General features: G+C 41.9%; 1 long non-coding RNA gene across 3 annotated transcripts in view; it reads left to right on the top strand.

The window, feature by feature from the left end:
* The first annotated feature begins 8,784 nt into the window (after positions 1 to 8,784).
* LOC117354269 overlaps positions 8,785 to 24,335 on the top strand; it is a 91,870-nt gene continuing 76,319 nt past the window's right edge. For all 3 annotated transcript variants that reach the window (XR_004538159.1, XR_004538160.1, XR_004538158.1), the window contains exon 1: positions 8,785 to 8,838. This is a non-coding gene — a long non-coding RNA (uncharacterized LOC117354269). The remainder of the gene's footprint in view (positions 8,839 to 24,335) is intronic.

Here is a 24,335-nt window from a genome sequence, read left to right as displayed (position 1 = left end):
AAAGTTCCTGCACCGTGTGGTTCATGCTTTCAGTGAGCCGAATTGCAACAGGGAAGTGGGAAATGTGTTTTCGAAGGCTGCACAAAAATAAAAATCAGAGGCAAGAAATCCCAGGTGCCAGGGTAACCTGGTATCTGGGATTTGTCAAATCTTTACTTGTGCCATGGAGGTATTTAGCTGTCTCTATCATATCTCCCTTCCCCCCCCTTTCTTCCGAAGTATACATATTAAGATCTTTAATTCTATCCCTATATACTGTATGATGAAGACCATTTTAGTAGCTGCCATCTGAACTGATTCCACCCTGTTTATATCTTTTTGAAGGTGTAGTCCCCAGAAATATAGAGAAGCACTATCACCTCCTTTTTCCTGCTGGCCATTATCGTATTTTCACCCATATACCGCGCACCCGTGTAAGACGCGCACACGGGTATAGCGTGCGGGGAACAGAAATTTATGTAAAAAAATTTTACTATAGCGCGCACACGCGTATACCGCACATGCCGCCCCGACTCTCCTCTCGCCGCCCCGACTCTCCTCTCGCCACCCCGACTCTCCTTTCACCCGCCCCGACTCTCCTTTCTGAAGGACCGCTCGCACCCCCACAGCCTCCCCCCTCCCCCTCCCGCATGGAGAAGCTGCCTACCGTTGTTTCCGGATGCCAGTGAGCCCAGCTGCTTCCTCTGCCGGCGGTCCTGCCCCTTCTCTGAGCCCTGCATGCGCTGCTTCCACTTCCGGCGGTCCCGCCCTTTCTCTGACATCAGAGAAAGGGCGGGACCACCGGAAGAGGAAGCAGCGCACGCAGGGCTCAGAGAAGGGGCAGGACCGCCGGCAGAGGAAGCAGCTGGGCTCACTGGCATCCGGAAACAACGGTAGGCAGCTTCTCCATGTGGGAGGGGGAGGGGGGAGGCTGTGGGGGTGCGAGCGGTCCTTCGGGGTGGGGGTGCGAGCGGTCCTTCGGGGTGATGAATCGGATGTCGGGGGGGGGGAAACTATGTAAAAAAAATTTGTACAACGCGCTCACGCGTATAACGCGCATGGTTATGCATGGTTTATAAAATCGTGTATAACGCGCGCATTATATGCGTGAAAATACGGTACTCTCCCTTTGCAGCCAAGTGTCTTTCTAGCTTGCACCTTCACTTTTTCTACTTGTTTAAATACCTTTAAAATCATTAGATACGATCACCCCCAAGTCCTGCTCTTCTTTCATGTACAGAAGTCCTGTACCTAGGCTTACCAGACATCAGTATGTACCCGGACATGTCCTCTTTTTAGAGATGTCCGGGTGTGGGACGCCTTTTCAAAACCCAGCACTTTGTCTGGGTTTTGAAAAGCTTCCACCCTGGGATCGCGTTGGAAGAGCATCTGTGCATGCGCGGATGTCCTCCCGACATGGTTCTGAGGATGAGAACAGGTTGAGGGGGCAGGGCAGGACTGGGTGGAACTGGGCGGGCCTAGGGGGTGGAACTATGGATCCGGATTTTACAGGAGTAAAATCTGGTAACCCTGCCTATACCTCTCCCTCGGCCTTTTGCAGCCCAGATTCAAGGCTCTGCATTTTTTAGTATTAAACCTTAGCTATCAAATTCTGGACCATTTTTCAAACGTCACTAGATGCCTCCTCCTTTAGGGGTTCTGGCCCTGTGGTAATGCCCTTTAAACAATAAGAGCCAGCTGAGCCAGGTTCAGAGCAGAAACCAAAAACTTATTCAGCATGAGGAAACAAAAAGAACGCCTGGCTTTCTCTCATACGCTTTAAAGCAGCATGTCTTTCATTCAAACATAAATCATGTGGACATAGGCTTCAGATCTCCCTCTTCCTGGTCTGGGCCTGGACGTTTAACTTCCTCCCCTAGGCCCTATTATCTAAGTCAGGTTTCCCAGCTATATTTCTAACTAAACTAAACTAAACCTTAAGTTTGTATACCACATCTTCTTCACAATCGTAGAGATCAGCACGGTTTACAGGAACTGGAATAGAAAAAGGAACTCCAATGAAGGGTTACAAGACTTAGTATAAAGAATGTTTAGAGGGGCTTAGTATACCAAAGAGGGAGGAAGTATTACATTTTGAGAATAGCCAAGTTTTCAGATGTTTACGGAAAAGTTGGAGGGAGCCCAGACTCCGAAGTGGGGTGGTAAGGTTATTCCAGAGTTCTGTGATTCTGAAGGAGAGGGATGTCCCTGATTTTCCTGCCTTTTAATGAGGGGAAGGATGGTTTCAATTTTTGTGTGGATCTGGTGTATTAGGATTCGAGGAATTCCAAGATAGTGGAATAAGGGAAGGAAGAATGCCGTGTAGGATCTTGAAAGTTAGGCAGGCGCATTTAAAGTGAACCCTGGAGATTTCTATTAAAATGGGCTCAGCTATCATCCATTATATGGAGGATAAGGCATTTCTTTTTTACTCCTGCACCCTTGGGCTGACACAGCATATCTTTTCTTATGTTCTTATATTCCTATCATGCAAACATTGTACGCTTGCTGTGGATATCTGTATACTAAATAGACAGTTAATACAGTAGTAAATGCACAGTTTTTATGTTGGCTTTGTTTCCATAAGCTAATATTGTACACTGCTCAATTAATATAGAAGGTTAATCAAAACAATCAATTACAAAGTCATGCCAGGGAACCTAGAACTGCAAACGTGAGCCACAGGTTTCGGCAATGAAGAAAAGCAATCTGTTGCTTCTGTCTGCGAACTAACAAACTAAATTTTCCGTCACATTAATTTTACAGTACAGGTGTTTTGAACACAGTAAAGCTTACAAATTTGTGCCAGGGCTGGCCGCCAAATTGGAAACAAATTAACAAATAGAAGAAAGAAGTGCACTGTATGCTTAGCAAATTTAACAAGCGGCAGGTTAAGCTTTCTGTTAGCCTGTACTGATTAAGTAAATGAACATACATCAGAAGTCTCGGCAGACTGGGAGCTGGATTTGAAAAGAACACTTGGCATTAACTGTAATGTAATATATTTATAGGTAGGATTATGCATAAAGAGAGTAAAAGCATCCAAACTTTTTTCCTTCACCTGTTTCTAGGCAGATGCTTTGCCAAGAGAATTCTCACTTTATCCAGTCAGGAATTTAGGCTAGATAGCTAGTCAAAAAAATTGAAGTTACTCACCTGTAACTGGTATTATCCAAGGACAGCAGGCAGATATTTTCACAGGTAGGCAACGTCCTTCATGGAGCCCAGAATGGACAGTCTAAAAGTGCACTGTCACTTTAAAAAAAAACTTCAAACATTTGAAGACCACCTGTACCGTGCATGCGCGAATGCCTTCTCGCCCAATGCCAGCTTGTGGCTTCTTCAGTTCAGTAACAAAGCTAAGAAGGGGAGGTGGGAGGGTTGTGGGAATATCTGCCTGCTGTCCTTGGATAACACCTGTTACAGGTAAGTAATTTCATTTTATCCCAGGACAAGCAGGCAGCATATTCCGACATGGTCGTGTTTCATAGTAACATAGTACATGACGGCAGATAAGGTCCATCCAGTCTACCATATAATCACATGCATTATAATTTCATGATTAAATTAAAATGTCTTTTTTTCTTTGTTATTTCTGGGCCATAGACCTTAGAAATCTACCCAGTAATGGCCTTAGATTCCAACTACTGGAGTTGCCATTGAAGCTCACTCCAGACTATCCCAACCATCTCCTTTGTGGGATTCAGACCGTGAAAGTTTGGGCTAGTCAGCATAATCACTTAGCTGTACAGATGCTTTTTGTGATCGGTGATACCCCTGATGTTCATCAGCTCATGAATCTGCTAATTTTCTTGTATCCAACCAGCTCACCTGTACCTGCATGGTGTTGAGGGTTATATTGACACCTGATGCAGACTGACCAGCTGAAAACCAGCTGTGCTGAGTCCTCTTGGTTTAGAATAAAGTTTAAGCATAAAATATTGGTGGATACTGCTTTTCTGTGTGCCTCACTTCTTGCTTCTTCATTTTGATATCCATGGGGCATACATATCCTTCTTTTCCTTGAATTATGTGAGGTCTCCATAAAAGAGAATGGCACTTTGGTACATGGATATGTGCATTTCTGGACCTCTGCCCATTGACTGAGTGTTTTAGAACTGGTGTTGAATTGGTTGTGTTGCATGCTAAAACAGGTACAGCATATACTCTATACCAGCTCTGTTCTTAGACTCATAATCAAACACCAGACATCCAAAAAGCATTCTAAATCAGCACTTGGATGTCCATGTGCCAATAATCAAAACTGTCTTTCTATATGTCTAGCGAGGTGTTCCAGCCTCTGTATGTTCAGAGCATGAGATGGGTGCGGTGGAGGCGTGCTATGGGCAGGCTTTGGGAAGTCTCAAGGGCGGGTTAGACATGGACGTTTTGCAGTGATCATCAAACATTTTGCAAGACATCCTGGACGGAACTAATATGTTTGGAACTAGACAAAGGTACATACCTGTCTCTAAAACAGCAGCATCTGGTATGGAGAAGCCTGCACACGGTTGTCTTAAGTAACCTGGAGGATGGGCTAATGAACCATAGAGAGGAGGACCCAGACCCATAAGCCACTCTAACCACTACATTTATGGTGGAATGTGCAAGCCCATCCAAACCCTACTATACTGCCATATAGGTGCCACCTGCATTCATAAGTGCTATTGGGGTGGTACACAGGAAGGCATAGTAGGTTTTGGGAGGCTCACCGTAAATTATAAGGGGGTTATGGTGGGATATACATCTGGTGCCCTTTATGTGAAATTCACAACAGTGCCTGCTAAGGTGTCCCATTGCTGTTGGGATGTTTATGTGGCCAGTCCATTACTAAGTTAGCCCCACCCATGTCCAAATGGTCAGGAATAGGACAGTTTCAACCTGGATGTTTTTCTAACAAAAAATGGGGTATAAAGTTAGATGTTCCGGTAGCCAAGACGTCTAAATAGATGATTTTTAAAAAAAATTATATTTGGACTTCCAGCAGTTTGCCATTCGAAAATGGCCATTTTTGTTCCTTCAGCTTTGGACATTTGGCTGGAAACATCCAAGTTGGACTTAGATGGGTTTTTTTTAAAATGCCCCTCCACATATCTAATTTGAAATTAACCAACATCCTGAAGGGTTTGGCCGAGTGTACACACAGGAATGAACTTGTTTCGGACCAGCAGTTTCCTCCTGTGCCTTTGGATTTCCATTTGAATTGGTATTTGGCTACATCATCATGACTCACAAATATTTGGGTAGGTTCTGCATTTGTAACATTCTCCAGCTAAAGACCAGCTATCACATTGATAATGCTCAAAGTCACAGACTCATGGAATGTGATTTAAACATGTACCCAAAGTCCAATCACTAGGTCCCAGTCTGGTCAAAACAAGAAACAGATGCTTAGCTGAGAAATCCAATCCTGATCCCCCTTATGATAGTATACAGCACTGGCAGTGAGTAACTAACCAGTCCCCAAAGGAACAATTTGTGAGTGCAGTATGTTAAGTAATGGTGTATTTCCTTGCCTGCAAAGAATTATTTTTGCTTTTCAGTACTTAACATAAAAATAGATTAAATCAGCATGTGGTAGTCAGGAACAGCTTACTTCAAATAGAGTTTTTCCATATTGAAGTGGCTAGGTTGCTTGCTTACACATATTCTGCCATTTTTGTCAGAGTACACACTTGGTCAATGAGTCAAAGACCTTCTTTCAGTCGCTCTAGGTGAAAGTATAATTTTGATCCACAGGAGACTGGAAGAAAGAATGATTTTTGTGTTTCAAGTATTTTTTTTCCTTTGTTTAATTTTTTCGTTCTTTATTCCAGATCCTATTTGTTGTTATGTACTTATGGCAAATAGGATGTGGCCAATGATATCTTTACTGATGAACAATTGGATTTGAATGAATATGGTATATTTCCTTTATTTATTGCATATATAGAATATCAGGTTTTCATGTGGCCACAAGTTGAGTGGACTATTTGAAATGCTTCAGTTTTAGGGAAACTGTTGCTATGCCTTTAATCGTAAAGAGCAAAACTAGTGGATGCTTTTGAATACAAGCAGTCCCCAAGTTACAGACGCCTGACTTAAGTAAGACCCGTACTTAAGAACGTGGCTGCGGCTTCATTTGATTTCACTGAGCAGTATTTCCAGTGGCAGAGACTCCTACACTTCTCCTGTAGCAGATTCAGGAATGATGTATGACCACATTAAGAACAGTGTGTGGTGGTGCATGCTGTACCTTAGAGGGAACAATGATGAGGAACAGTTGGCCCTTTTGTCAGCTGGGAGCAGAGGTAAGCAGCAAGGATCTTAAAATTTACAGTTCTGAGTTACATACAAATCCGACTTAAGAACAGCTTTAAAAACGTAACTCATTCTTAACCTGGGTACTGCTTGTATAGAAATAATCAAGCTATTATGACATCACTGATGAGGTTGGCTCTTAGCCATTGGTGGAATGAGACATTATGACATCACAATATCAGCTCTAGAATGTTGCTACTCCTTGGGATCTTGCCAGGCATGCTGTACCTTCGAATGAACACTGGTAGGGACAGTTGGCTCTTTTGTCATCTGGGAGCAGAGGTTAGCAACAAGGATCTTAAAATCTACAAGTTCTGAGTTACATACAAATCTGACTTAAGAACAGCTTTAAAAACATAACTTGTTCTTAACCCGGGAACTGCCTGTACCAACAGAATTAATTGTCTTGGATTGCTGAAGTGTTGTAGAGTCCAGATTATGTAGTTTCTAGCCCTAAACAGCTTTTCTTCGCAGTTTGTGGTGGTCTAGTTCTAATACTGGCCCGAATTTAATAAACTCAGTAAGGTTTTCCACATTTTCTGTTAGGAGTGTTCCCAGCAATTTGGGAAGGCTGTTGTGTACTTGCACAGTGAATTTAACTGCACAGTGTTAGAATGTGTGATACAGCTAGCAACTCTCTTGTGGTTGTGTTAAGTACTCTTTGTTATCAGTTAATGGGCTATAACAACTGCTGTCTTATCTGTAAGACACAGCCTCTACCCATTCTACACTTCAAAATGGCATATTCTGAGTTAGGTAGTTAACATGGGAATTATCATTCTAACTTTTAAAGTACTGAGTTAACTGTTACTGCGAGCCTGTGCTATCAGCTAACACAGCTTTGTAAAACGGCCTCATTGTGTGTTTAAGTGTATTAGATACCACAACCTGTGCCTTGGATTCTTACTTTTCACCTTAACAATAGCCAGCCAATAAAAGAACAGATATTTTTCTGGTCGTGAATTTTTGCATGTTCTATAGCAGTTCCTAAAGATGGTCTTCCTGAGGCATTTGCTGTGCTTATTACTATGCTAACCTAGGGACAAAGTGGTTGATTAAAATAAGCTTTACTGAAATGCATCATTGAAAATACAAGGTTGCTTCGGATATCCAGCTTCCTAGCTGGAATTATAATAGTCTGAATTTTTTCACACTTCACTGCCTCTAATGCTTTCCTCCAAGTTTTTCGTGTTCTCAGTAATAAGTTATGTAGGTACACATGACCTTTCCTATAATAATTCAACCTATCCTGTGCAAGACATTACACAGACTATGTGCAGTCGCTACTGGTTGATACTGATCTGCAGTGTACAGCGATGCTCCAGAGAATCCAATATATTGTCTAACACTAGGGATATTATCTAATTCCTGTGGTACTTTTTTTTTAAATTTTTTTTTAATAGAAGAATGTAAAGGTGAGGGCCAAAAGCCACTTCCATCTTTTGGGAAAAAGGAAACAAGTTCAAAAAGGTTCCAGGTCAGTGACCTGATGTGACGAGAGAAAATTGCCACTGCATATGTTTCTGTAGTGAAACTCCCCAAGGATAAAATAATTTGTGGGAGCTTGTGTGTAGAGAACGACACGATGACAAAATTCATCACCGTTCCCATCCCCGCGGATAACCACGGGAAATAATCCCATGTCATTTTCTAGTGTCTATTTCAACCTCAGTCCTTCTACACCAGCATTCTTCAAAGCAAAGCTTGCGGGTCAGTGAGCCAAGGATAATGAAGCCATTGTGACATCATTGATGTGATTGGTTCTTAGGCACTGGTGGAATGAGGCATTATGACATCACAATATCTGCTCTGGATACCAGAGACTGTCATTCTGTAGTGTCTGTTTCAACCTCAGTCTTCTACACCAGCATTCTTCAAAGCAAAGCTTGTGGGTCAGTGGTTGTGGCCATTCATACTCTGATTCTTCCCTCTCTCCTTAAAGAATGACATGAAGATGGTTTCCCGCGGAGACGGAACGGTGATGAATTTTGTCACCGTGTCATTCTCTACTTGTGTGTACTTGTGCAGTGCCTCACACCAGAAGCAAACATATGTGTATTAAAGAAAACAAATTTCATGCATGTAAATAATCCTTTCAAAACAGAGAAAAAAAAAGGACAAATACTGTGCATCATGGCATACCCAGTCCTAAGGAAATCTTAAAAAGTCCCTAACTTACTAAACATGTAAAAAGGATTTACCTGGACAGGATATATGAAGTCTCTTCAATAATTTGTAAGCTGGGGACACTTTGGATTCTAATCAGTTGAAGGACAACTGCCAAATATCTACCGGCCCATATCAGAGAAGAACCAACGTTAGAAAGATTTAAAAGCTCCCTGAAGAGTTTTCTTTTCAGAGATGCATTTGAGATCGGATCTACTTAGATACGTCTCCCAATTTTCAAGCCACACAAGTCACAATATTGCAACTCACAACTCAAGCCTCAATCTGGCAGCTTTTAACCCTTTACCCTATTGTTTTTATCCCTTTTTGTTCTTTCCTCCAGGGATTCAAGACAAAGTTGGACAAGTTCCTGCTAAACTGGAACGTACGCAGGTGAGGCTGGACTCATTTAGAGCACTGGTCTTTGACCTGGGGGCCGCCGCGTGAGCGGACTGCTGGGCACGATGGACCACTGGTCTGACCCAGCAGTGGCAATTCTTATGTTCTTAATTTGTAGTTCTACCCCTACTTCCCTGAGCTTCAAGTAAGTTAAAGTCGATGTCTGTTTTTATATGTTCTTTTCCCCCAATTTTATTATGTAATCGCCTATAAATTTTTTTTATAAGTGTTCTATCAAATTTTTAATAAAACTTGGAAAGCTTCCCATGCGGAGTCATGACCCTGCTGACCAGTATGTATCAATGACCTCCATCCCCACCAGTCTACTTTCAAACTTCATTGCGGGTATCCTCAATGTTGTGAGCATTTCCAAATACATTCTCTTTTGTTTATTGAGAAATGCCTTGTCTTTTAAGCATGTGGCTCTTCCCCCCAATCCACTTTTCCCTTTCTGTTCTGAGCTGGGTAGAGTGGCAGAGAAGCAGATAAAAGACAGAAAGACAATGTGGGCTGCCCCAGAGGTCTCTGAGAGGCTCCATTGGCTCCTAAACCTTGCATTGAAGAACATTTCTAGTAACAAAGATCTATTCTGAAATGTACTTTATTTTCCCTTTATTCTATACTTATTTTTTCAAATTACTTACTGTTTAATGATTTGACCGTTGGATACAGCTCGGCAGTTGAAGGGCCCTGCACTCGTAGTTCGATAGACTTTATGGTGGCAGCTGGGAGAAACCGGACAGAGACCTGTCCTGGTTGAGGTAGTGGAAGACCTGGTCTAAATCCTCTGCTCCGGTGTGCAGATGACTGCGTGCTGCAATTTGCCCCTATTTAGGAGCGAAAAAGGAGGAGGCGGATCCAGGGCGGGCGGCCGGAAGCTACGATCGAGCAGGGCTCCTGAAGCGAGGGCAGCGCAAATGCCGCACTACTGTCGACAGCCTACAGTTGAAGGAGCTGAAGGGAACTTTCCGCAAGAGGAACTAGCGGTGAGCCTGGATATGATAGGGTCTGGATTGCAGGTTTGGCTTCAGGACTGGGGAGCCAAGTGGAGGAAACAGGAGAGGACTGGGGTGCAGAGTGGTGCTCCGGGTGTGTCATTACTTCCTCCACTGGGACTATGTTTGGCCATTCCTCTGAGCCCACCTCCTTTTCTGATCACTGTATGGAGGTCGGTGCCTATGTCGGCAGTGACCAAGCCTCTTGTCATCCCGGCTTTTGGCCCTGCTGTCTTAGGCCTACAAATACACCGAGAGTCACCTGCCAAGCTTCCAGCGGCATCAATACACAGACATTCAAATCCGGGCGGCTTTCCCGCAGAGGAGAAAATCCTGCAACCACCGTGAACCTCATCTGGGGCAACTTCCTTGGAGCGGCTGGGACACGGGCAGTGTGTCTGGGAAGGAATAAATGGATAGGAGACCATCGCAGGGGAGAAGACATAGAAATCTTGGTACTGTCAGCCCTTTTTTTTGGAAACGTTATCCCTCCTCCTAAACTTACTTGCTCCACTTCATCAATGATGCAGAAACCGTGGATTGAAGACAAAGTTTTATTTTATTTTTCTTTCCAGCTTATGATCTATCTTTAATCTTATCTATTGTTTTGCCTTTTGTCTTTGTTTTGTTCTATTTCTATCATTTAAATTTCTCCAGAATTCTACTGTTCAACGGTTCTCCCTTCTACATCTATTCCTTTCTCTCCTCTCCTCTACCTTCCAAAGTATCTAGATCAATGCTGTCTTGTTAAAATGTTTATTTATTTTATTTTTCCTCTATCTCTACTCTCCAGGTACTTTAGTTAGATTGTGAGCCTTCGGGACAGTAAGGGAATTTTTCAAGTACCTTTCTTATTTTAATCATAATGTATATTTTCTGTAAACCGCTTAGAACCTAACGGATGTAGCGGTATATAAGAAATAAATTACATTACATTACATTACATTACTTGGAACAACCCTATGTTTTCCATAGAATTAGAGAAAATGATGGTAGATAAAGACCATGGGATTCTCAAAACTTACCATGCCTTTAATGATGGCCACTAAACCGGCTCTAGCTGGTTTAGCATGGCAGTATTTTAATGCGTGATTATCAGAACGGCTCACCATGGTCTTTTCCAAGCTTCCTAGCGACCTCCAACTCTGCCATGCAAATGTATTACAATGAGGTCATAAATATTAAAATGTTAGTAAAATGGATTCATTAATATTTAAATGAGTACTACGGGTGATTCTCCATGAGTGGTGCTGGCATTTTAACGACCAAATATTACCGGCTGGTCCGGAGGTGCTGGTATTGTGAAGAGCATGTCTCAGGTGTATGTTTCTGGCTGTGGCTCATGTTAAAAATGTAAAAAAAAAATTAAAAAATACACCATTCACATAAATTATGGTAGTATATTACAATAGTTTCAGGAGAAAAAAAAATCTCAAAAGCACGCAGCTCGGGTATGTGTACTAAAAGTGTGTCTTATGCACGCTTGTTGAAAGCTGACGTTTGTGCCTCCAATAGCGCTGGCATGCCTATGATTGACACAACAGCCACATGTGACGTGCACCTATGATGTGCACATATATTGTGCATCATTAAGTCATGCCCATGAAATTTGTGCCTATGGTATAGCACATGTGCACATTTACGCCTCTTTCTATGGACTATTCTGCGCATGTGTCGGTCACTATCACCAGTGATTTATCTCATATAAATTTGGTGACTCTACGTGAACCTCATTTGCCCGTCAGATTTTATTGGCGATATTAAAGAATACGATCCTATGTGGTCTATACAGTCTATCCATCCATACCAACTACTAATCTCTATTATTCCTCCATCTACTTTAGAGATTGCCCCTCTGGATTGATTCCAGTCTGTATACATCTTTTTGAAGGTGGGGCCCTAGAACTGCATATAGTATTCTACTTGAAGTCTTAAACAGAGGTATTATCACCTCCTTTTTCCTGTTGGCTCTTCCTCTCCCTATGCACCCAAGAATCCTAATTGATTTTTCTCTTAAAATCATAAAATATGATCATTTTGCAGTTCTGCTCTCCTTTTATGCACAAAAGTATGTACTTTACCCCCTATACTGTTCCCCACCCTTGGATTTTTTGCAGCCCAAATTCATAACCCTCCATTTTTTAGCATTAAATCTTACCTTTTAAATTCTAGACCATTACTCAAACTTCACTAGTTCCCTCCTTATGTTATCCACACTAGTCAGGGTGTCTACCCGATTGCAGGTTTTGATATTATCCACAATGAGGTAAACCTTACCCAACAACCTTTTCACAATATCACAAAAGTGTTAAGACATGGACCACTGGTAATACTTTTCCTCAGAGTGAACTCCATTTACCACTGCTCTTTCACTCAATCAGTTTCTAACCCAGACAGTCACTTTAGGGCCCAAACCAAGGGCACCAGTTTATATTTTACATGTTTTATATTGAGCAGAAAAATATTTACTGTTTTCTGGAAATATATGCAGGTACTTTAACCTCTGGTTCTCAGTCAGCCATAGTTCTCCAGTTCAGCATCTTCTTATTGGCTGTGTTCAGCAGTACTGTAACAGAAATTCTTACGGACCTGATTTTATAAATAGCACTGGAGGGAGGGGGGGGTACAATTGTTTTCTTGAGCACTGTTTTATTTGGCTGAACACTTTGGGCTCCTTTTACAAAGCCGCGCTAAGGCCTTAACGCGCGGAATAGTGTACGCTAAATTGCCGCATGCGCTAGCTGCTACCGCCTCCTTTGGAGCAGGCATTAGATTTCCGGCTAGCGTGTGCTATAGCACACGCTAATACTGTACATGGTTTAAAACCGCTAGCGCGGCTTTATAAAAGGAGCCCTTTGTTTCTGTGATTTAATGTGGTTCAATAAAAATCATTTAAACATAAATAGCACCTAACTTGTAGACACTGGTCAGCATGATTGCCAATCAACTGCGCAGCGCTTATAGAATCACACCTAGCGGCACCTAAGTGGGCTTAGGCATCCTAGTAGGTTTCCTGGCCTAATTTACCAGCTCCTAACACAGACGCCTAGTGACATCTAAGTCAACCATGCCTATTCTCTGCCTCTAACCATGCTTATTTTTCATGTAGGCGCCGTTAAGCGTTGGTAGGTACCTCAACATAGGCATTGCTAGGTGCCATGCAGTATTCTATACAAAACTTTAATTAATTGTTTTAAAAAAAATTTTTAATTGTTTTTTAATGTCACGGTCAATTGCCACAACAATTAAACCAATTACGTTCTCTCGGCTCTTTTTCCTTTCAGTTTAGTTCAATTTGTTTTATCTCTGTTCAGATTTAATCATTCTTACTAGTCGGTCTTCAGTTTCCCCTCTTTTTACTGCATGACCTTAAGAAAATAGTTGTGGAGAATGAAGAGGTTATGCTCATCTGGGACATTCCAATTGGAAATAAAACCTACCCCATGACGCAAGAAAAATGGACATTATTGTAAAGGAGAAAATTATACTGCTAATGCAAGTGTCAGTATCAAGCTGCTATTCTGTACAGCTGATGAAGAGACAGAAGATCCTCAGATACCAAGAAATGAAATCAGAAGCTAAGAAAATGTGGCAAAATGATACAGAAATATTTAATTATTTTGAGTGCAAATGGCCTGATTAAAAAGAATGTCATATGCTCCTTGATATGTTGCTTATGCATTTTGCATCTTATAAACTCCAAAACTAAGCAGTTTCTGGAATAATACAAATGTTAAGGCCAGCACTAACAATGAACTTGAGAGAATGTGATCATACTGTGGTTTAGGTGTGAGATTCATTACCGTCCTGATATGTACAAAACAAGGCCATTTGGAGACAATGAACCCTCCCACCCCCATAGAGTATACTGAACCCAGCAGGAGCAAAAGTAGTTGTATATTTTTATAGGAATGATGCTGCACATACAAAGCTCAGAGTGGGATGAGGCGACCTAAATGGATGGTCTCTCCCCCTTTTATTGAGAATCATAGCTCCATTAATTACTTAGCTAATGCTCTACAAGGTTATAATTTCATCATACATTTACAGTGAGGATTATAGCAAGGTAACTCATTGTTTACATATTTCATGTGCTTCTCAAAGTTACTATCTCACATGACATCTGAATACATACATTTCTGATATGTCTAAAATCTTACTATAGCATGTGACAGTCCAAAGGTTATAATGCATGCTCTTTAAGGTCTCTTGATTAGCCTTAAGCTCAGGGCCTGCTTTAGCACGTAGGAAAAGTCTGATTGTTGCCCATAGAAGGGATGCTTAAACAATATAAGAGATAAGGGTAAACCTGTGTCAGGTTAATATGTGTCAAGAGTCTTGTGACAAAAAGGTAGGGGGGAATGCCTCAGCATTCGGTCTCAAGGTGCAAACCTTTTTCCTTGCTTTTACAAGAGGGAAAGAGAAAGGATTCGTACTTCTACATAGGACCACAAGGCCTAGATACTTACACAGGGCCTAGATCCGTACATAGGGCCTAAATCAGTGTGCTGACCTGGCCTGGTTCAGAACTGCCTGTGTGCTGACCTTGCCTGTGTTCTGATGCCCTGGATCAGAACCTATCAGATCTCCATCCCTACATATTTTCACTTGGAACATGATGTAGCTAGAATAGGAAGGACCTATCATAGTGAAGAGAGAGGGAAGGGATGAAAGAGGAGGGCAGGATATGGCAGTGGGTAGTTTAGAAACTTGGGAGGAAGTAAAGAAAAGAATCGAGGAAAGATGGAAAGATGGAGAGAAAGGTGAAAATAGGGAGGAGGAGATAACGGAGAAGTAGAGGGAGGTGTGAGAGAGTGAGGCACCTCTGGAAAGGAGATAAGCCATACTGAGAAATGCTAGAGTTAGATATATGAGAAAGTCAGTAACTAATAGAAAAAGTGAAAATAAACAGTAAAAATAAAGTCTAAGGAGGAGAACGTTTTATAAAAGAAAATATTTAAAAATTAAAAATCATAGAAATATATACTAATACACACAAATGTATTTATATTTTGTGATTTCTTAGCAATTTCATAGAATTTCAAAAGTTGTGTATTTTATGTTTGTAATCTTGTAACCCGCTTAGGATTTAGGTGGGATATAAGTTTGTTTAATAAATACAGGGTTTAAAAAAGGTTTGGATAATTTCCTAAAATAGAAGTCCATAGGCCATTATTGAAATGGCTTGGGGAAATCCACTGCGTATTCGTAGGATAAGCAGCATAAAATCTGTTTTACTCCTTGGGTTCTAGCTAGATATTTGGGACCTAGGTTGGCCACTGCTAGAAACAGGATACTGGGCTTGAAGCTGAAGTCAGATAATTTGGGGTATCCGGGGGTAAGAGTTGGTACTTATATAATTAAGTACTGATATTCAGCACTTGGCTGCATAGATGACTGCTCAAATTGGGCCACCGAAATAGTCTTATCTTAAAGCAGTTTAGCTTGTGCAGTCAAGTGCCAGATATTGCTCTCTCAACTGCATAAGCTTTAGCAGCCAACCTAAAACTGGATTTTCAGTGCTGGTACCCGGACATGGCTCAGCACTGAATATCCAGGAATACAGCCAGTGGTGGACATAAAAACACTGACCTTCGCTGGCTGAAAATCAGTTAGTAGAATTTTACCTTCTTTATGACCTCAGTGATAGGCAGACAGAGCACTATCTAATTACTAGACATTCTGGCCCCTTCCAGAAAGAGGTTGAAGCTATGAGGTAAGTATTATATTCAGAGGGAGGGAACTGATTGCAGAAAGAGCTCCTGGACTGTAAAACACTGACTCATTTTTGAAACCCTGAGGGTAAAGGGAATGAGACTTGATATACTGCTTTTTAAATGAATTGTTAAGTGACTTGTCCAGAGTCACAAGGAGCTGCAGTGGGGATTGAACTCACAACCTCAGGATGCTGAAGCAGCTGTTCTAACCACTTGGCTCTCCTTCCTCTGAACTTATTTGTAAGGGGAGAATTTAAGCCTAAGCTTTAGCCTTATGGACCAGAAATTAATGGACTGAGTATAGTATAAAGTCAAGAAATTCCCAGAAGTGCCTAGGTGTCAGAAAGTTGCTTATGTATCTGCTGTATTGGTTGGTGGAGTGCACAGGTAATCCTCGTCAGCCCTCTTGAGACACTGAGGAGAAGGGAGAAACTGGTTTGTGTACCTCTTTTAGCAAGGTGGCCCAGACTCCATCCTATCCACTGGTAGTCCCAAAACATCCACAGAGTTACATAAGTACATAAGTAGTCGCCTCCGCCGGGGCAGACCAGAGGTCCATCCAGCCCAGCGGTCTGCTCACGCGGCGGCCCATCAGGCATATTGCCTGATCAGCGGTCCCTGACTAATTTTATGCCTACCTCTACACTTATCTCTAAACCTTCCACTGCTCTTATCTGTACCCCTCAATCCCTTTGTCTTCCAGGAACCTATCCAGGTCATTCTTGAAACCCTGTACTGTGCTATTTCTTATCACGGCCTCCGGAAGGGTGTTCCATGTGTCTACCACCCTCTGTGTGAAAAAGAACTTCCTTGCGTTTGTTTTAAACCTGTCCCCCTTCAATTTCATCGAGTGACCCCTTGTTCTTGTGGTTTCTTTCAAATTGAAAAATCTGTCTTTGTCAACCTTTTCGATGCCCCTCAGGATCTTGAAGGTCTCTATCATATCTCCTCTGAGTCTCCGCTTTTCCAGGGAGAACAGCCCCAGCTTCTTCAGTCTGTCAGTGTATGTAAGGTTTTCCATACCCTTAATCAGTTTAGTTGCTCTTCTCTGGACTCCCTCAAGCATTGCCATGTCCTTTTTGAGGTACGGTGACCAGTACTGTACACAGTATTCCAGATGCGGGCGCACCATAGCCCGGTACAGTGGCAGGATGACTTCCTTCGTTCTGGTCGAGATACCTTTCTTAATGATACCTAACATGATACCTAACAGTTGAAGGAGAAACTTTACCATCTAAAGCTACAGAGCTCCTGAGGAGCCATTAAAATCCCGAAAGAACCTACTTTGTCTCCTGAATGTCTTTGCAGCTAACATCAGAATTGTAAGCGATTACTAAAAGGAACTGTCTTAACTTTCCTGCTACCTATAGTAATAGCACTAGGGAAATATCAAGGAAATAAAGGAGTTCAAACTTTCTCTGGGAGTACCAAGCCACAGACATTGTATAACTCAGTTATCTTATTGCTGCCATTGCCTATTGTCTGCCTCCGTCATATTGTATTTTGCCTAAAGTGATTTTATTTGAATAAACAGTTGGTTAGGAACAATAACTGTGGAATTGCTTTACTTATTTAGAGTGTGAACAGTGTGGAAAAAGAATGGAGCTGCTTTGCAGCCTCCCAGAGGATTCCCCTCTGGTCCTAGTCTCAATATAAATAGTGTTACCAGTGCCGGGTTTTGAAAAGCTGTCCTGACCCCCCAGATATGTCCTCAAAAAGGAGGACCTGTCCGGGGAAATCCAGACATCTGGTAACCCTAAACATAAATATTGTTTCCAATGTAATGGGAGCAGAGATCCTGAATGAATGAGTAGTCATCCTGAAACCGTGAGTTTCCTTGCAGAAGCTGCCAATCATATTCTTGCACGGCTCCACTTCTCCTCCCAGAGGGCTTTGCTGTAGCCCCTCAGTTTTCACTTCTGTAAGTGAGTTGAGAAATTGTCTTTTGATCTGCTCTGATTTAATGTTTTATTTTTTGGGTTCTTTCTTCCAAAATTGTGAGGCATTTGTACTGCAGAGGTTCCCAGTGTTCCTGGGACAGCTCTGACTGCGAAAAGATAAGACTTTTGGCGAAGAAGTCTCTAAGCAGGCATCTCTAAGATACCTACCTAGCCAGCCTGCTTTACCAGTTAAGAAGGCTCGGGGACCATTCCCCTGGGAGCGTGGCTCACCCTAGACTCTGTCTTGATCTTGAGCACAGGCTGTGTGAGCCATGGGTTAGTCCGGAGGGCTGTAGTGGGGCTTTGTTACATTTCTCCTTCCCCCTGGTTAAGCAAGTAGATTGGAGAGTCAGCCCATCTTCTTAAGGTCTGGCTGACAGGCCAAAGAAGCAAGCAGCTGGAATCCTTGCTTGCTGGAGACAGAAAGTTTTTTTTTTGTTTTTTTTTCATAGCTGCACTGGCAGCTTAAGCAGAAAAAGCAATTCCCAGCATAGCAGGCAAATGTGAATTCTGGCTATTGTAGCCTATGGGGAAATTCAGGGGGAGGAGGGCAGAGAATTGCAGTTTTGAGGGTTCCTGGGGCCAAATCAGGGGTCTCCTACCTCTAAAAACCCCTTTCCTGAATTTGTGGAGTTTCTTTTTGGCTCCCACAGGCTGATTTTAGTGTCAAAATTACTACTGTCGTGGCCATCTTGGATTTCCAGATTTGTTTTTAAAAGCCTCTATCTGTCTTAATATCTCTCAAATTTTCAATAATTCACCACATATGGACTCCTCAGGCTCTAATACACTGGATTCTTGCCAGATTTGCGTTAGATGGCCAGGCAAGGAGCGTACATGTTTCATGTGCCACAGGACGTGTGAGGGAGGGCTGGGGTCTCAGGCTCAGCCACCTCAGACCCTTTGAGAGTCCTAGGACTACAGGTGGGTCGCTCTGGAGGGTCTAAGTTGTTTCAAGAATCAGCAAAGGCTGAATCTGCATCTACGGTGAAACGGTGCTGCACAGAGGATGCTGGACTCACAAGGAGGCACAATGAGCAGACAAAGGGTAACTTGGTCCTTCTATTCTAACTTGGTCATTTGGTCCTTCTATTCAGGTCTTTACAGCTCATTTTGTAAGCTTACTATAAGATGCCTATTTGAACTATAAAAGTCAGTCCGCCAGTTTTGTGCCTGCTCCAGTGATAGCATGGGTGGGGGTGGGGCCAGGAGCGACCCCCAGGAATGCAGGGTCTGCTAAGCAGGTATCAGTGGCAGGCACAGAAAGAGAGCTGGAAAAGGACTGGGATCTTTGGAGCTCAGACTCTATGCCTCTGCTCTCCCAGAATTAACCTTCTGTTCTGGGGGGTTCCAAAGCTCAGGCAAATGCCGATGGCCAGTAGGCTATGGTGGCACTAGACTAGGATGATGACCCGACTATGCACAGGCTTTTTGAAGCCAGTGGGTCTGTGAATATTGTCACAGAGGCTTTACAGGAATTGAAATTGAAACTGTCACAGTCCTCAGCTGCGCAGACTTCTGTAATGAGTGGTTCTAAAACGCAGACCACATGCTTTCCCTCACATCCAGATATTATAGTACTCATAACAGAGTATTGGGAATCCCCCAGAGGGCCTTCTAAAAGGTAGCCAAGGCTATTTTTCTTCCATTTGAATCTTTGCTTTCCTGACTTCTTGACTAGCCTCTTTTAACTTTTCCAGATATTTTTGCCTGTCTTTCTCTTTCTGCAATCTTTTGTAATTTACAAAAGCTAGCCTCTTTTTCCTTACCTTTTGAAAACCAAATTTTTTTCTTCTTACTTTTACTTACTTTCCTTACAAAATAAGAACTAAGAATAGCCATACTGGATCAGACCAATGATCCATCTAGCCCAGCATCCTATTTCCACAGTGGCCAATCCAGGTCACAAAAGTATCTGGCAGAAACCTAATAGTAGCAACATTCCATGTTACAGATCCCAGGGCAAGAAGTATCTTCCCCAATGTCTGTCTCAATAGCAGACTATGGACTTTTCCTTCAAGAATTTGTCCAAACCTTTTTTAAACTCATCTATGTTAACCCATCCTCTAGCAACTTGTTCCAGAGCTTAACTATTCTCTGAGTGAAAAAATATTTCCTCCTATTTGTTTTAAACATTTTTCAGTGTAATTTCATTGAGTGTCCCCTGGTTTGTGTACTTTTGAAAGGGTGAAAAAAATCAATTCACACTTACCCATTCTACACCACTCAAGATTTTGAATTATATCTCCCTTCAGCTGTCTCTTTTTCAAGCTGAAGAGCCCTAACCTCTTTAGTCTTTCTTCATATGAGAAGAATTCCACCCCCTTTATTATCTTGGTTGCTCTTCTTTGAACCTTTTCTAATTCTGCTATATCTTTTTTGAGATACAGCGACCAGAATTGAATGCAATACTCAAGGTCAGGTCACACCATACAGCAACTATCCTTCAACGAACATCTCCAATCCCTGGTGAAGAAATGCTTCTTCAGCCTTCACATGCTAAGGAAAGTCAGACCCTATTTTCACCAAAAACACTTTGCAGTCCTAGTACAATCCATCATCCTCTCCAGATTGGATTATTGCAATTCTATCTACCTCAGCCTAACCAAGAAAAGCCTCCACAGACTTCAGCGGATTCAGAACGCCGCAGATAAGCTTGTTTTTGCGAAAAGCAAATTTGATCACATCTCACCACTCCTGTCTAAGCTCCATTGGCTCCCAGTAATCTCCAGGATCCACTTCAAATGTGCGTGTCTGGCCTACAAGATCCTACATGGCATCCTTCCTGCCGTTATCCCTCTATCCTGGAACTCCCCAACCCCTACTTCCTCCAGATCCTCCCAAATTTTTAAACTATCCTTCCCTTCCATAAAAGGTATTTCCCATGTAGGCAAACTTGGGTCATCCCTCCCCTTTAGAATCACTGAGATCTGGAATAACCTCACCTCCCCTCTCCGAACCTCAAGCTCCCTCCAACTCTTCCGCAAACACCTAAAAACCTGGCTATTCTCAAAACTGTAACACTTCCCCCCTCTTAGGCCTCTCACCTTCCCCCTTTACACCTAACTCTTTAATCTCTCCACTGTAGTTCCTCTCTCATCTTTCTTCCTATAAACCGTGCCGAGCTCCGCATTCGTGGAGATGGTGCGGTAAATAAACCCAAGGTTTAGTTTAGTTTAGTTTAGCAATACAGAAGCATTATAATATTCTTAGTCTTATTTATTATCTCTTTTCTAATAATTCCTAGCATCCTGTTTGCTTTACTGACTGCTGCCGCACATTGGGTGTAAGGTTTCAGCGTATTGTCTATGATGATGCCTAGATCTTTTTATTGGGTGCTGACCCCTAAGGTGGACCCTAGAATCTGATAACTATGATTTGAATGATTCTTCCCAATGTGCAGCCTATCAAGTTTCTCTCTCTGAATTGCAAGACCTCAAGACAGGGCTCCCATGTATTCAATAGAAAAAAGGTTGGCGTACCTCAGTCAAGCAGAATAGTAAGGCATACTGGAGATCACTTCTTCCTGCCTTGAGCCCCTTAACCCACATCTGGCCTTCTTTTATACTTCCTGGTAGCTGTTTTCCTGGCTCCACCCTTCCTGTGTCACTTCTTCCTTGGGGGGTGGATATGGAACATAAGGTGGCTCTGTGAGGGAGAATCCAGCAGGGGGAGTGGTAGCATCTTATAGACTCCCTCACAAGCACAAATTAAGGAGCTCAGCATTTTCTGAGTATTGGGTCTGTGAAAGTCTATATTGGGGTAAAAAAAAAAAAATCAATTAATTATACATTGATTAGAAGGATATGAACTAGGAACTGTCAAACAGGAGAGAGTTCCAGGAGTACTTACCTCAGATGACCTCAAAATGGGTAGTCAATAAAGCAAATGAAAATGCTAATAGTATACGCTCGGTTGCATAACTAGAGGTACAATTGCCCTTTTATAAATCACTAGTGAAATTCAAAGTACTATGTTCAGTGATGAAGACTAACTTTTATAACGGCATCAAGAAGATAGAAGTGATTCAGGCAAAAGGCTCCTAAAATGGTTCAAGGCTCCACTACAAATTCTAGACTCTCCTATTGTACTCAAGAAGGGATGGGGAGAGATACATGACAGAAGATACAAGCTACTGATTAAATCAGTGGGATGAGAACCAGAAAAGCCAGGGTTCAAATTCTACTCCCACTGATGTTTCTTCCGGGAAGCCTCCAAAACATCCCTCACAGCTTGCAAAAACTTCCTTCCTATATTTTAAGTTCTTGTAAACTGTGCCGAGCTCCACAACATCCGTGGAGATGATGCGGTATATAAACTTAAGGTTTAGTTTAGTTTAGTTTAAAACGCTGGGCAAGTCAGGTCATTCTTGGTTGCATCAGAGTCAGCTTAGGGCTAGATTTTGAATTAGTGTATAATAATATGATCGTACTTTTTAGCCCTAACATGTATTAATGCATTCAATTTACTGCAGGCCCCATTTTAAGCAATGGGACCTATTTACTAAGTAGCATACAAAGACACTAGCCTGAGATTGCAAGCTCTCTGAAAACAAGGCTGTACCTACCATACCTTAATGTAAATTGCCTGGAGCTACAATGAAAAGATGTGGGCTAAATCTAAGTTAATAAATCAGTCTAAAGACAAGGGTTAAGATCTGAAGTCACAAGGAAGAAAGTTCAGTATAAACTTGTGACAATATTTCTTTACTGAGAGGGTGATAGTTGATTGAAACAGCCTGCCCAAAGAGGTCCTGGGAAGCAAACCCATGACACAGTTAAGCATGTATGGGACAGAGATGAAGAAATGAGGTTAGGAGGGTACTGTACTGTAAGTAACCCATTCACTGCTCCGCTGACTGCCCACTTCTACCTTCTCTCTGCACAATGTGCATGCTTCCTTCCTAAACAAGCTTCCTGTTAAATAAAGGAAGCTTTTAAATGGAAAATATTTTAGTGTAATTGTATAGCTATTGATAATGCTTCTGTTACAAACGATTATAGCATGAGTTAGTAAGGCTTCTTTAAAGCAGCTGCACTGGCTAGATCTTTCAGAATATCAATTTGCATTTTTCTTGGCGCTCTCATTTCCGATGTTGGTTGCTTTTCTATTTTTGTCTTTTACCTTGTTATATTTTCACAATTCTTGGAATTTTTCCAGATGCACACTTTAGTTGGCAGTAATATAATCATAGTTTGCCTGAGTCACTGTGATGACTCTATGGAGTTCTGGTAAGGATAAACACAACGGCATCACCATTTCCTTAGATTCATGACGGTGAGTTTATTTAAACACTTGAATAAGGTCAAAACCAAAACTTGCTGAAGAATAAATTAATCAGTGTTCAAATACAAAAATTCTTCATAAATCGCCAAAATATATATAAACACAACTCAATTTTTCGGGGCAAGCCCTGTAGAATGAGTTGTAAGCTGTTTAAACCCAACAGGGTTAATTAAGCGTGCTACATCCCCGGACCTTTGTGCTCACGCGTCCAAAATTTAAAGTGCAAAAACACACACAACAATTAAAAAGGTGCTGTGATCTCTCCAATATATTAATTGTGCAATGAAAATTGCTACATCATTTTCTAGATTTGGGGGTCAGCTGCCCACAATGGTCTCCCCTCCACAACGCTTTTTTCAAAGATAGAAGACAAACCTTGGAAAAAAAAAAAAGTTGTGTACATATCTCACAAAATAATGGCAAGTAATAATAAGTGAACAGTTCATGGTTCGTGCAACGATGGTAAGGCTCAACGGAGCTCCGTTTCGGAGGCAGCAAACCTCCTTCCTCAAGAGCAGCAGCGCTGAACTTCTCAAAATTTGGAAAAGGAAGCGTGGGAACAAGGAAAGCTGAGTAGAATCCCAAAGGAAATTGGCGCTCTGAGTTTATTTAACCAGATAGAACTTTCAACATTAAGGGCTCCTTTTACTAAGCTGTGGTAGCGTTTTTAGCGTGCGCTAACCCCCGCGCTATGTGAAAAGACTAACGCCAGCTCAAGGGAGGCATTAGCATCTAGCGCACAGCATTGTAGCGCACACTAAAACCGCTAGCGCAGCTTAGTAAAAGGAGCCCTAAGTCCTCCTTCCAAAAAATCATCATAGAAAGATGAAATTAATAATTTTATGTGGTAATTATAACTCTTTTTGCTACTATAGATCACATGGCACTTTTAGGGAATAGATTACTGTTTTAGGGAATAGGTAACTGTTTGGGTTGTTTACCTTTCAACCTAAGTGCACAGACTGGCTACTCAGATTTCCCCATAAACAAAGAAAGCCAATTCTTTCCAGAAAATATAACACTTTTTTTAATTGAAAATTTTCCTTCACAAACCCAGCGCCTTAAGGACATGCAGCCAGAAATGCCATTCAGAGTCAACGCACCTACGCTACCTAATCTCACCAGATGCTGCTTAGTGTATATGTTTTATTGTCATGTCTATATTGTAAATTATAGCAAGATAAACTCGGATATGTGAAAACTCAATACTGTTCCAATATACACTTTCACAAGAAAGATGCAAGAAATGTCATATGCAAAGTGAACAGTGCTGCTTTGGTTTAAATAGGAAGTGTTTCAAAAAATGGAGGAAAAGCCTCAGACTGAAGCCCTCCCACCACCACAATGGTGGTCCAAGGTGGTTGGGTGATAACCTCACTGGCAAAAAACCTCCATTGCACTCCCAAAGTGTAAAAAACCTTAAGCAGGGCTGTCTATGCAAGGTGATAGAAGAAAGAAACTTTCAACTTATCTTCAGTTGATCGGTATATTGTAAATTATGTCATCTCTGTCCTGTCTCGATTATATTGTGGATGTACTTTGTAATCCGTTCT

The sequence above is a fragment of the Geotrypetes seraphini genome, chromosome 2, assembly GCF_902459505.1.
Source record: "Geotrypetes seraphini chromosome 2, aGeoSer1.1, whole genome shotgun sequence".
In the NCBI taxonomy this organism is placed as follows: domain Eukaryota; kingdom Metazoa; phylum Chordata; class Amphibia; order Gymnophiona; family Dermophiidae; genus Geotrypetes; species Geotrypetes seraphini.
The sequence above is the reverse complement of the archived record's forward strand: the minus strand, read 5'-3'. Positions and strand labels throughout refer to the sequence as shown.